At 35.4% G+C, this 14,774-nt stretch overlaps 1 protein-coding gene across 4 annotated transcripts in view; it reads left to right on the top strand.

Moving 5' to 3' along the window:
* Window positions 1-14,774, top strand: part of b4galnt4a (beta-1,4-N-acetyl-galactosaminyltransferase 4a) — a 329,936-nt gene that overhangs the window by 142,333 nt on the left and 172,829 nt on the right. The gene's annotated exons all lie outside the window — the stretch shown is intronic.

The following is a 14,774-nucleotide window of genomic DNA, read 5'->3' on the forward strand; positions in this document are numbered from 1 at the left end:
CAAGATAATAAATAATAATAACATTTAAAATAATTTATTGGTAATTTCAAATGAAAATGTTAATAATAATGTTAATTACAATCAGTTTTATTCTGTTTTACATTGTCACTCTCTCAAGTTCTGTTTTGATGCTGGCTTTTTAAAAGGTTGAAAAAATAATTTAATGAGTTGAATTAAATCCAGAAATCACGTTCAACACGACTTGCAATTCATTTCCTCAAATGTAACATTTTGTAACAAGCACAACATGTTTTCAAACAACAGCACTGCGTATTCAAATTTACATTCTGACTCGAGCAAATGTACAGTACAGCCTGTTAAAAAGAAAACATCAGCATCAGTTTGTTAGCCCTTCCCAAAGCAGTGAAGCGTTTCTGTTATTTATCAGAAGTACCTACAGCAGTAGCTCGTCTGCTGCTGTTCTGCAAACACGCTCTGATTACAAGAGACAGCTGTGATGTGACAGTCGTAGTCTGACAGCCTGTGCTGGATCAGACCTGCCTCATATGAGCGCGCATGGCAGCTCCGTCACCCCTGCTGTCCTCTGTCTCCTCCGTCCCGCTGGCCTGTCATTCTCCACACCGCTGTGCGCCCCGAATGATTCCAGATCAGCAGCACGAGGAGAAAAGTGCTGGTGTGAGATTTGCACCTGCTGGTAGTGCAGCGCACCATCTATACATAACAAATCTTATGTGAGGGTCTATTTTTATGTTACAGATTTATATGTGAAGTTAAAAGAAAAATACCTGTAAAAATAATAATAATTAAACAATAATAAAAGCCAACAAATCAGTGTAATGGGGGTTCCCTTTCTACTCAGGAATTGGAAGTTACCATTGCTAACTATAATTTGTCATGCATCTAAATATAAATTGCGTTGTTTGTGTTCATTCGAACTGAAATCAAAATGCGGACAATACACAATTTCTCATTCCCTTAAGCTTGGAGGAACCACAACAACCCTGACTTAAGAAATCACAAGGATATTTGTTTGTCTGTTTCGTAACTAAATTTATTGTGAACAATATTTTTCAAAATCCAGTAAATGAACAATGTCTTTGTAAAAAATTGCTTTTTTAATATGTGTGGTGAGCGAAAGTAAAATCTTGACCTATTATTGTCATTTATTTAACATAGTCAATGCAAAAAATAACCAAAATGGCTTACAGTACGTTAATAACGAGGAGTTGAATGCTTTCAGACACTTCAGTGGAACATTTGAGTTTCCTATTTATTTGATTCTTGCAGACCTTATTGTGTTTTCTTGCTTAAAGGGACAGTTCACCTACATCTGAAAATTCTTTCATCATTTACTTATACTTGTTCCAAATCTGTTTGAGTTTCTTTCTACTGTTGAACACAAAAGAAGATCATTTGAAGAAAGCTGGATACTGGTAACCATTTCCTTATTTGTTTTTCCTGCATGGTTGTCTGTTGTTATCGGTTACAGCATCTTTTATTTTTTGAACAGAATAAAGAAACTCATAATGGTTGAGGATGCGTAAAAACTGATCAAAATAATTTTTTTTTAGTGGTGACCTTCCTCTTTAAGACTGTAATGTTTCAAAATACTTCCCAAATAAACATTTCACACATACAGTACAAAGAAGTCTCCTTTCCATTATTGAAACATATTAAGGTCCTGTCCTCACGAACACAGGGGTTTTCATTACCGCACTTTTTTCTTCATGGTTTGGCTGTTTGTCCACTCGAAAACGTAGTGTCAGGTGACTGAAACAACAATTTTCTGAAAACTCTGGCAAGGGGTGAAGATTTTCCAATACTCCGGGTACAGTGTGGTTGTGTGGCTGTTAAAATAAATCATGTATTCCGCATTGTTCAACCGTGGGTCTGTATTGTTAAACCTTGGTATGGGTATCTGCCTCTGTACTCCCGTTTAAATTGAATAGAATTAAATTTACTCTGAAAATATACTTAATTCCCCATTTGATGTAAACTCAATAGAAAAGCATCATTATCGCTACCTGTTGATTTGTCTTGCCCTTAACATGCATCACAGTGCATTTTTGCGTTTTCATGTGGACAGAGATTTTTTTTTTAAAACGAAAGCTGGGAAAACTCTTCATCAATTTAAAAATTGAAAGTTATAAAAAATGATCATGTCCAGTCCTTAATTGGTATTGGCATTATGATTGTCTTGTTGGGTTACTGTTGGTTGCTCGGTTACCAATACTACAATTAGCTGTTCTATAAACTTTAATAATTTAATAATTTTTTTGGTGAAAATTGAAACAATTCAATTCAGATTATGGTGAATGCCAGGCTAATCTTTTTTATTACAGAGAGTGCATCAAATAATATCACATCGTAAAAAAAAAAATTCTTACAGAAAGGCTAATTTTTTTTTATGTAAACTGTAATTTGTAAAGGTTTGTATTTTATATTGTGGAAGTAAAATATTCTCAATTCAATTTGATTAAAACAAAACTTCATTGTCTATCCCCAACGGGTTCAGAAACACTCTCACACACAACAATTCGATAAATAAAAATGCTGTCCTTTAAGATCCTGTTTATAAAAAAAACAATGGCAGTGGGAATGAATAAGAACGAGTCTTCTTTTACTTAGCTTTTTTTCATTCAGGGAACTTATACAATCTACCAGATAGAAGTAACTGAAAAGAACTGTGAGTGAATGAGAGAGTCTTTCACAATCGGCTTTTCTTTTCATTGCTCCTATAAATAAATAAAATAATACATTTTCTGGACAATGTAAATAAAAAAGCGTGCTTTAATGACTAAAATGACTAAAAAAAATGTGCTTTAATGACTAGCCTTACAGAAAAGGAAGTTCTCAACATTACTGCATGTACATAGAGTTTCAACAGATGCAAAGACATTTTGAAACTTTCCAAACACTTATGTGAGATGAAAACTTGAAGAAAGAAATCTTTGTCGCAGATATGGGTGGAGATCCTTGTGAGGGTGGATAATAACTCTTATGACCTCATGATTAACTTTAATTGCTAGACATGACTTTTTCTGATGTTTTTTTCTCATTACTTCGTCATTTTTCCAATGCTTTGTCCAAGAATGTTGTTCAGAGTGGCAGCTTTGTGTCATGTGTTGAAGGTCAGTGGAAATGCTAGCCTGGACCATTTAAAGCAGGAAATTTGCTGGGTTGCGGCAGGAAGGGTAAAACATATGCTGTAATAGGTAGCAGTTCATTCCGCTGTGGTGAACCCTGATAAATAAGGGACTAAACCGAAGACAAATGAATGAATGAATTACCAGCCATTGCGTAGTGTGAAGAAGGAAGACGAGGTGATGATCCAAAGGCAGCATTGAACATATTTATTAAACCAGAACTAAAACAAAACTAGATCAAACTAGGGCACACATGGGGATGAACCGTGCGTGATCACAGACTAACAGGAACCGGTGTGTGTGTGAGTGGTGCATGACGGTATATGTAGTCCATCTGACGGCAGATTTGTAGTTTCAGCAATCTATTGCCGAAAATCATAACAGAATGAACGAATGCTGCTTAACAAACAATTAAATAAGTAGGAACTATGTCTATATTTGTTGAAAACTATGAAAATGAAACAGTGTGTCATTAATTTGAAACATTTTTTTGGTTTTTGTATCATGTTTGACATTTTTAAGTGTTTTTTTTAATAAAACAAAAAAGTCTGGTTTGACTCATGTTTAGAGGGTCACTTAACACCAAACACTTTTTTTGAGCTGTTGACAGTCATATATGTGTCCCATGCTGCTACAAACACTATTAGGACACATATATTTCTCTAAAAAGTGAAAATTGGTTGTTTTTGCGTTATTTCGAGCAAATTCGTACTTCTGGTTTGAAACTAATTATTGAAGCTGCGTCACGGCCATAAGATCTTAGCGTGTATTCCAGAGTGTAGACTGGACATCTGTACCTGGGAGTGCCTTATTACGTCTCTGAGTTTGCTGCATAAATGCACGAGTAAGGCTTGGTTCAAACCAATCAGCGCGCTCTATTGTGCAACTTCATTAATATTCATTAGTTACAGTGTTCAGACAGCAGAGAGACACCACGTTGTGTTGCCAAAGCAAGCGTGCAGTGTTGCTTTTATAATTTGCTGCAGTGAAGGTTTTGTTTTCATTTTCTCTCTATGGGAGCGTAGCTGGACTCACTTGTGGATTACAGTGCACGCGACGTGCAACAGAAATACGTGTTTAAGGAACATTGTTTACTCATCTGGAAATGGTGAGATCCGGATTTGCTGCTTGTTTACTCTTAATAAAGATGCGGCTCTAGTTGCTGTTGATTGTCCTGTCTCTACAGATTTGGTAAGGGAGCGACCAGTGGTCTTTATTTTTTTATTCAGATGGCAAAGTTAGTTCGTATCGAACTAACTATTACACCTAGTGTAAACATGTTAGCACTACAATCAAACTTACCGTCGAGTAGGATTTTTACCGCATTTCGTGACAGGAATAACACACACACGGCTTTCTGACACTACCTGCTGAGTGCATCTACTGTAAGTTTGTGAGAAAAGCAAAGGTTTTTTATTCTCTCATTCACCGTGCGGTAACAAACATTGCATGAAAAATACACGCTTAGAGCCATTCCTTAAATGAAATATCCAATTTTTCACGAGGGGCATGAATTAAATTCCTGAATGAAAGAGCCAAACTGCAGTTAAAGTCCACTGTTTAATAATTTGTCAAATAATTCGATTACTGATGTCCATGTAAACTCAGTCCCTGTCTTTCTCCCCTGTGTGTGTGTGTATGTGTATGTGTGTTTTGACTCAACGTGTGTGTGTTTTGACTCAACATGTGAAAATCCACGCGTGCCCAAATCGACGCTCCCATTTTTATCTATTTTTTTTTTTACAGACCCTTCCTCTTTTGCTTCTCTGACACTCCCCCCTAAACAAAGCTAGACACGCCCACTTTCCTGACTTTTTCCAAAAATGATGCATGAAAAAACCCTGCTGAGTCAAGGGGGTTTCATGACCCTTTAAGAAATTTAAAGTTTATTTTCTACTCTCTCTGTGCATTTATACAATATATATGGATTTTAAGGGCTATTGAGTCAAGTCATTTAAAAAGTAATTTAAATATGTAATTAGTAATTAATTACTTTTTCGAAATAGCTCAGCCAACACTGCTTGTAATGTGTTTTATTGAATTGGTTACTGAAAAATAAAATCAAGAAGCTGCAGTTTGCTATTGCAAGGGAATATTTGCCTCAGCCTACTCTCTCTTCCTAGTATGTTTCATTGTATTTGTTTCAGAAAAACACTGCCTTCTTGTACAGGGGCTTGTCGTAGAGAAATCCTTTAGTGAAAGTAACATCGCATTTCAGAAAAAGAACATTATACCAACAGTAAATTGTGGTGGTTGTTGTGTGGGGCTGTGTTGCTGCTTCAGGACCCGTAAGACTTGCTGTGATAAATGGAACCATAAATTCAGCTGTGTACCAAAATATCCTGAAGGAGATTATCCGGGCATTTGTTAGTGACCTCAAGCTGAAGCAAACTTGGGTTCTGCAGCAGGACACCGATCCAAAATACATTAGCAAGTCCACTTCTGAATCGCTGTAAAAATACAAATGCAAAATGAAAACTTTGGAGTGGCCTAGTCAAAGTACTGACCCGAATCCAATTAAGATGCTGTGGTGTGTTCTTTATGTGGTGTGTACTTTATGCGATTTTTTGGCGATTTATGCTCTAAAACCCTGTAATGTACAATCCAAAGCACACCAGCAGGTCCACTTCTGAAAAACAAAATGAAGACTTTGGAGTGGCCTAGTCAAAGGCCTGACATAAATCCAATGGAAATGCAGGGGCGTTTACTTAAAATGGCGATTTATGCTCTAAAACCCTGTAATGTATAATCCAAAGCACACCAGCAGGTCCACTTCTAAAAAAACAAAGTGAAGACTTTGAAATGACCTAGTCACAGCCCTGACTTGAATTCAATTGAGATGCAGGGGCGTGAATTTAAAAAGGCGATTTATGCTCTAAAGCCCTGTAATGTTTAATGCAAAGCACACTAGCAGGTCCACTTCTTAAAAACAAAATGAAGACTGTGGAGTGGCCTAGTCAAAGGCCTTACTTGAATCCAATTGAAATGCTGGGTCGTGAATTTAAAAAGGCGATTTATGCTCTAAAACCCTGTAATGTATAATCCAAAGCACACCAGCAAGTCCACTTCTTAAAAACAAAATGAAGACTGTGGAGTGGCCTAGTCAAAAGCCTGATTTAAATCCAATTGAGATGCTGTGGCGTGTACTTAAAATGGCAAATTATGCTTTAAAAACCTGTAATGTAAAATCCAAAGGACCTCAGCAGTTTCACTTCTGAAAAAAACGGAATAAAGACTGACCTGAATCCAATTAAGATACTGTGTCTTACCCTTAAAAAAAAAAAAAAAAAAAAAACAATGTGGCTGACTTCCAACAATTCTACAAAGATGAGTTGGCCAAATTTCTTTCACAGCATAAAGTGCAGACACATTGCAAGTAATTGAAAACATTGGACTACAGTTGTTGCTGCTAAGGGTGGCCGAACTAGTCAGGTTTAGGGGGCAAACACTTTCACACAGCGTTTTGTTTTCCCCTAATTATAAACACTTTCATTTTAAAACTGCTTTATGTGTTGTTATGTTTGACTAATATTTAAATTTGTCTCGCACATTTCTTATTTTTCACAAACAGAAAAATATAAAATTTCTCCAGTCCTTTTACGCTTTATTCAAAAGGAGCACTCAAGCAGGCACTCAATTTTTATATCTTAAAATATTCAGATGATACAGGAATTTTAAGCCTATAAAATAAGCATGCCAGCTTTTCATTTATAATTCAGTTATCAAGTGTTATCAAGCTGTTGACTGGTGTGATGCCAATTACTTCAACACAAGGAAATGAACGTGATTGCAGGTGTACTGGTGATCATACAGAAGACAGTTCAGAAATCACACAAGTATGACAAAGTGTATAAAACAGATCTGTCATAATTAATAAAAATTTAAATCTAATATGACGTGCCATGAATAAGTCAGAAAGATCTTTAGCAATATTCAATTTCATTCATACCGTAGATATTTAATCTATTTGTCCGTCTTTCTTCAGTTCATTCATTCATTTACCCATCCTTCATTGCACACATCCATCCATATTTATTTATCTATCAGTGTTGTGCATTTTGCAATTGTCCTCCTGCATTTATTGCACCTTACATTCTTGTTTTCTTACAGAATTTTGACAACTCGCTCTGACAACTTGTGAATCTATAATTTGAGCTTGTCAGATTTCCTCATGTTTGTTATATCTTCTTGTTTATTGTGTTAATGACAATTTAAAGCAGTTCGACAAAACATTTTGCAGAGGCTGGCAATTAAATTGAACAAAATGGCTTTCAATGCATTGTGATAATTGTGTTCACCCAAGCATGAGTCTGGTATTCCACTTTTACCATCGGTGGTTAAGCATTTAACATTCCTCCCATTTAGATGAGTTCTTTTGAGTGTTTCATTTTGGAATCCAGCATATTGACACATCTGCTAGACTCCCTTAACTGGTCACTCTCTTTATACAAAAACCATTGAACTTGAGATTAAGTTGCTGTGTCATGAATACAGAACAGGATATTATGGATTAAATAGTGTGAACAAGAAGTTCTCTCAAGTATTTGGTTGGCATGTGAAGTCAAAACCACCCAAAATTGCAAGTTCAGTCATTATAAGTATAGTTCATCGATTTGGGGTTTTCCGAATCCAACGATCCAACGAATAGAATAACAACTTGTGGGATTGGAAATACATGTATAGACATGTAATTAGAGGCATAGTTCCTGTCTGCACTCAACTGATTTTGCTATGTATATTTTGTATAAAATAAACTGAAACACAATTCTTGAGAATTTAACATAATTTAAGGCATGTTCAACAGGAGACCTGAATGTCACCTCTTGGCTCAAGGTCCCGTTAGTGGGTGTGTAATGGCACCAAGGTCTCCTCTTAGATAGGCAAGTGCAAACATACACAGAGATATATATATATAATAATAATTTTAACTAGCGTGGTTCAGAATATGGATCTTTGACAGAGTTTGGGAAACACCTATCACTACATTGTTTATTTAATGGATTAAAATGTATTGTACTGTGCTATTTCAGCCACAAGTTACATCGTTGTTTACACTGTAAAAAAATGCTGTGTTTTGTGCAGGGACAACATAAACAAATTAAGTTAACTTATTCGTTTTGACAAAGTTGATTGAACATAAAACAATTAAGCGGTCCCTAAAAACTTTTTTTGGCTCATTTTAAATAAGTAAGTTAGACCCAAAAAACAAACATAATTTTTTTGGATTCAGATAATTAATATTTGTGGTTGACTTGTAGATTGTTTGATTTGTTTTATGTGTGTATACTTTCATTGTTTGTGTTAATGTATTTCTGCTGCTTAATTGTTTGCATAAACACAAATCACATTGCAACTTTTATAAGCGAGTTTTTGTAAACACGTAGCAGCATGAGTTTAGACTCTTGTTTGTCAGTTGAATGCATTAACCTTGCACATATCATCTCAACACCTTTCCCTTTTTTATACTTGCTAGTGTTTGTAGTTCATCAGAGCAGAGATGAAGATGAGTGATGAAAGCGATCGCTCGGGTCATTATCCTCCACATTACAGGGCAGAGAAAATTAAAATTTGATTTGTGGAGGGGGCTGTGTTTTGCCGTTCTGGTAGATAACCGGACGTGAAAAATGTGCCCCAGACTCCTGCTCTGAGACCGAGCCTGTTTACCCCCTGAACAAGGGAAATTAATTAACCTCATTTATATTCTGGGCTTGTATACGCGAAAACCCATTCTGAGGTCTAGGTTCCATGTCAGAACTTGCATGTTTTGTCCCTTTGTCTTAAGATGAGGTCTGACTTCAGATCAGCTCTGCAGTGATAGTAATAATAGATGAGGCTGCTGTTTTTCAGAAGCCGGCTACTAACGGATCAACACTTGAGTTTGAGGTTTTAGCCAAAAGGTTTAGGTTGATAAATGCTGTTGTTTTATTGAGAGCAGTGTCTGCTTATCTCACCTTAAATTCTGTCATGTTTTAACCTTGGAGATTTTGCATTCTATTTTTATGTTTTGAATTTTTATTTTTAATATTTGGCTGTAACATGCAAAATGATTACAGTTACATTGTTTAAAACAAACTCATGGCAATCCTTTCATTATTTAGTACAATCTCATTTGTAAATTTGTTGACACTGTAGGCCCAATCCCAATTTTGTTTTTTTTACCTACCCCTTTCCCTAGCCATTTCCTTTGGCCCTTGAAACAGAGTGTGAAGAGTAAGGGCTTCAAAATTGACCTCTAAGAAATGGGACAGCACTACAACACCCGCATACATCATCATATGTCATCGCAAACTCATACTTCATATGAGATCAATGGTGGCAACTGATGTAGTTATTCCAATTGCGTTTTTTTTTTTTTTTTTCTTCAGGAAACCACCGAAAGCAACAATATCATGTTATCATAATGATCTGATGTGGCCATAAGCTTGTAACTGTACTGTGTATTTACACTCTGGCTATATTCATCTATGTAAATATAAGAAAACAAAATTAACTTTATAGTAGGAATGCATCGATATGGATTTTTTGGTCGATATCAATAACCGATAACTCTTAAGATTCGGAAGACGATAGTCGATATACTATAGCCAATAATTATAAATATTTCAAAATGTTAGATTTTTATGTTAGATTTTTTTTTTAAATGATCTCATAAACTGAATAGCCTAGTCAAAGCAAAAAAAGCTATAATTTCAAAACTGAAAGGTGATCATATAGACCATATCATTTATGATAGCATGCCAAAAATAAAATATTTCTTTTTCTTTGCAGATAAAATTAACATGCAACTTGATTGTTGAATAAAAATAATTAGTTAAAGAACAAAATGGCACTTAATTAACAAAACAAGTATGATTAACATTTTAAGTAAAATAAAAATGAAAGAACTAAGAACTGAAATCAGCTCAATGTTCTTGAATGAAACATGTTACAGTAATGTACATATGTAGAAAAATACAATGTCTGAAAACACGTTTTGAGAGGTGTTTTGACTTTTCAGAGCCACCGTACAAGCAAAAAGCTAAATTCAGATAGTATGCTTTACTTCAAGAAATGCGGCATAAATTAATCCCATTTGGCGTTTTAGATTTGTTTGAACACATTTAGCTGCTGGTTGTCAATCAGACAACGCTTGTTCCTTACTGTCAATTGCGGGAAAAATGATCTATGAATAGTTTATGATAAACCGCTGTGAGTTTGAAACTAACTGAAGTCACTTTGTGACAAAGCGGAGTCAGATTTGTCCTAAAAAGTCAGATTTTGATACAACACCTGAACCATGAGCAATAGATGACTTTATGACAAACACAGAGCAAAATATAAAGACAGAATGTGGCGGTGAGTTGGAGCTGGATTCAGTGTCATCCACCTTCAGTGGGGTGAACCTCTCCCCGGTGTTGCTAGGAAGGCTCTGTCGGCTCACTCTGTGTGTGCACGCATGGTATTAGCCATCATGAGCGCTCGTTATAATCATTATAAATATGCCGATCAAACTGAATACAATCTAACATCAACAACACATGGCAAACAACTTGTTGATAAGAACAAACAATCATATTAGATTACAAACATCCCACAACATCCCACATGTAATATTTTCCTGAGGCGATGGTTTTACAGGGTTGTGCTTATTCTCTTAATAAGTTATAGGTGTGTTTTGAGCATAACTTGCATTAGACCAATCAGAGTCTCATCTCCCATTGCCTTTAATGCTACGTTTACACTAGACGCGAAAGAAGCGTCTAGCGCGAGTGATCAACATGATAAGTTAATGCAAAGGCGCAAATAGACATTCTGCGGCGCGATTTGACGTGAAACGTTCAATTGAAAAATCTGAACTTCAAGGGACATTCGCGCCGCATTAACCAATCTGGAGCATTATCTGATCGCTCTCTGACACTTTAAAGGTGCAGTATGTAAGTTTTACACCCAGCGGTTGAACTAGGTATTGCACTACTGGATCAAAACAAACGCAAGTGCAGGTTGCCAGATTGAAGACTGACATGGGAGATTCTCGAGCCTAAAGGCTGATTTAAACCGTGTTCTGAATAAAAGCAATGGCATACGATGGAAGGAATATTTCCATATTAAAAGAGTTTTTGTCCCAATCAACACCTCGAATTCATACATTACATGACAGTGTTCAGTGTTAAATGCATATAATATGAGTTTGAATGCCATTTTACACAACAATTATTGCCATACTCTTGAAAGCAGCAGCAGATAGTTCACCTCAGATCTTGAAACTTGAAGCTTTCATGTTGTTAATGCCAAATTCTGACTCTACCAATTCTAGAAATGAAGACTCATTAGACCAGACAATGTTTTTCCAATCTTCTTTTGTGCAATTTTAGTGAGCCTATCTGAATTGTTGCCTCAACTTGTTCTTATCTGACATGAGTGGCACTCGGTATGGTCTGCTGCTGTAGCCTATCAGCTTCAAGGTTGGCCGTGTTGTGCATTCAGAGATGATCTTCTGCATACCTCGGTTGTAACGAGTGGTTATTTGAGTTGCTTTTGCCTTTCTATCAGCTTGAACCAGTCTGGCCATTTTCCTCTGACCTCTGACATCAACATTTGCGCCCACAGAACTGCTGCTAACTGGATGTTTTCTCTTTTTTGCACCATTCTCTGTAAACTCTAGCGATCATGCGTGAAAAACCCAGTACATCAGCAGTTTCTGAAATACTCAGACCAACAACAACCTTGCCCTGTTCAAAGTCACTGAAATCACCCCATTCTTATGCACAGTTTGAACTGCAGCAGATCGTCTTGACTATGTCTACATGCAGAAATGCATTGAGTTGCTGCCATGGGATTGACTGATTAGAAATTTGCGTTAACAAGCAGTTGGACAGGTGTACCTAATAAAGTGTATATTGTTATTTAGATATTTTGCAAAATAACCCTCACTTGTAATGAGAATAACATGAAATAAGAAATTTGGTGTTTTTAATTAGAACGTTTTGGATTAATACATATAATGTTTAACATTTTGCAACAGTTTTTTTTTTTTAAATACAATTTTAAAGTCCCGTATAACTCAAATAATAAAAAATAAAAACATTTCTATTGTCTAGCATTGAGATTCATATGGATTTTAAATAGGACTGAGTCAACTAATTAAATTAAGTAATTAAGTTACTATTTAGACAAAGCAATAGAGTATATGCCGAAGCATGCTAAAGGACTTCTGTGTGACTTCCGGTGAACTGTATGCATTGCAAAATCAGCGTGTTTAAGGTCTGTTTGCTTTAGATTCAGCGATCTCCACTGGCTGGAGTGATATCCGATATAAAGTGGGTCTCATATTGTACAAGAAGAACTGCATTAAATTAAATTTTTCTCCGCCATGTCTTTATAATATGAGCATTTATTTTACCCCAGTATATTCAATGGAGCTTCTGCGCTAGCCTGCAGATTCTGACAGGCGCGTGTGAGTAAACAGTATTTTGTCTTGTTTCATGCTTGAGCAACTAAATGAATGCCAAAGTCTATTTAACTGATTATATTTTAATGGCATTACAACATCAATTGTGTAAATGGAACCATAGGAAATAGAAAAAGTCACAATAACCGGTCACCGGAAGTTTATCAGTATGGGAAGAAACACTAGCTCGGCATATAGCCTATTAGAAGAGTTATAATTAGAATGATGCAATTTGTAATCAGTTACTTTTTGAAGTAACTTAACCAACACTACTTGTGACCTAGTAAAGTGTAATATGCTAGGGTTACGGTTATTTTAATGGTGCAATTAGTAATTAATTACTTTTTTAAAGTAATTAATAAAGTGTAATATAGTTTGTGTTTGTGAGCATAGCCAGTCGTTCAAGCTGTCAAATGAGACATATAATTACTAACGCAATATATAAAGGCCTTTATTACTGTGACTTCTCTTCGATGGTATTGACTTTAAGCCACTCCTAATCGGGTTTTGTGATGCTTCAGCGCAATTTTTAATTAGCAGTGAACATTGACGTGCGACACATGACTGAAGGAGGAGATTAATATGAAGAGAAATGAACTGAGAGCTGAAGAGAGGAGCGGTCTGTTTCCTTGCTGATGGCACCCTGTCTGACTTGAGCGTACCAAAGGAAAGCTGGCGCGTGTCTTAAGCCAATGAACATGACAGCACCAAATGTGCAGCAGATTTTCTTTTTAATGGAAATGTTGTTTCTTAAAGATCAGCGTTACTGACAGTGACTTCAGAGACAGGAAAAGTCTAGACAGAGAAATTTTTAGATGGCAAGACACACTTCAACACAGGATTTGAAGAACCATGGTGTGTTTTGTTATTTTAGGTAAGATTTTCCATTAGGAATGGAATCAGGAAAGTCTATCTAAACCTTTGACTTTTTATTTTCAAATGTATATATTTATATGACCTCAATTCTCCATTTAAAGTACAAATGAAATAAAGCAATCAGCTTGCAGAAGAAAAAACAAGCCACAACCACTGTTTTCTCATTTAATATTCCGACTGCATCACAATACAAAAAAAAAATATATATATATTAGTGACAGGAATGACACGGAATGTGCAAAGCATTTGGTGTAAACATGCAGAATTCCCTTCAATCGTGTCTTTTTTTGCAAGTTCATGATGTTAAACTTGAGAGAAAAACATCCCATGAGTAATCCAGAGGAAGTGACACAGTTCTTTGTTTTTATTGTGAACCCAGCATTGTACTACAAAATCCATAGTATATTTGGCCATAACTTCGGCCATAATGAATGTTATATTTGCGACTCAGCTTAATTTTTTTTTTGTCGTTGTTTTTTATAGTTCTGCTGCTCTCAATTGTGACAACGTTTTGGAAATATATTTAATTTATATGAAGTCAGAATTATTAGCCCCCCATTGATTTTTTTTTCTTTTTTTTTTATATTTCCCAAATTATGTTTACTCGTGGAAGCACATTTTCACAGTATGTCTGATAATATTTTTTCTTATGGAGAAAGTCTTATTTGTTTTATTTCTGCTAGAATAAAAGCAGTTTAACGTTTTTAATAAACCATTTTAAGGTCAAAATTATTAGCCCCGTTAGGCTATTTTTTTCCCGATAGTCTACAGAAAAAAACATAATTATACAATAACTACCTAATTACCCTAACCTAGTTAACCTAGTAAACCTACTTAAGTCTTTAAATATGACTTTAAGCTGTATAGAAGTGTCTTAAATATCTAGTCAAATATTATTTACTGTCATCATGGCAAAGACAAAATTAATCAGTTATTGAGTTATTAATAATATTATGTTTATAAATGTGTTGAAAAAAATCTTCTTTGCGTTAAACTTCAACTGTAGTTGTTATTGGATGTTGGAGTAGCCTAATGTGGATTTTAAAATAACGCAGCCTATTTTATGTTTTATCAGTTTAGTTGGTAATTTGTATGAATTCGGAAAGCTAAGTCATACAACAATGTACAATTTCAAAAAGAGGACGTGTCACCCCACCCTCTGGGGATTAGTAAATTGTACTAAGTTGTATGAATGAGATCATACGAATTCATACGAATTAGCCACTAAATGAAAAAGTTATGAATTGCCGAATACCCCAAAGACGTAACATCTATTTAATGTATACACAAGTACACGTATTTATTTGTTACTTTAAAATGTTATAATTGAATAAAGAAATGTTACTACTTCTGAAAGAGATGTC

This window comes from Danio rerio, chromosome 25 (genome assembly GCF_052040795.2).
Source record: "Danio rerio strain M-AB ecotype USA chromosome 25, GRCz13ab, whole genome shotgun sequence".
NCBI lineage: Eukaryota > Metazoa > Chordata > Actinopteri > Cypriniformes > Danionidae > Danio > Danio rerio.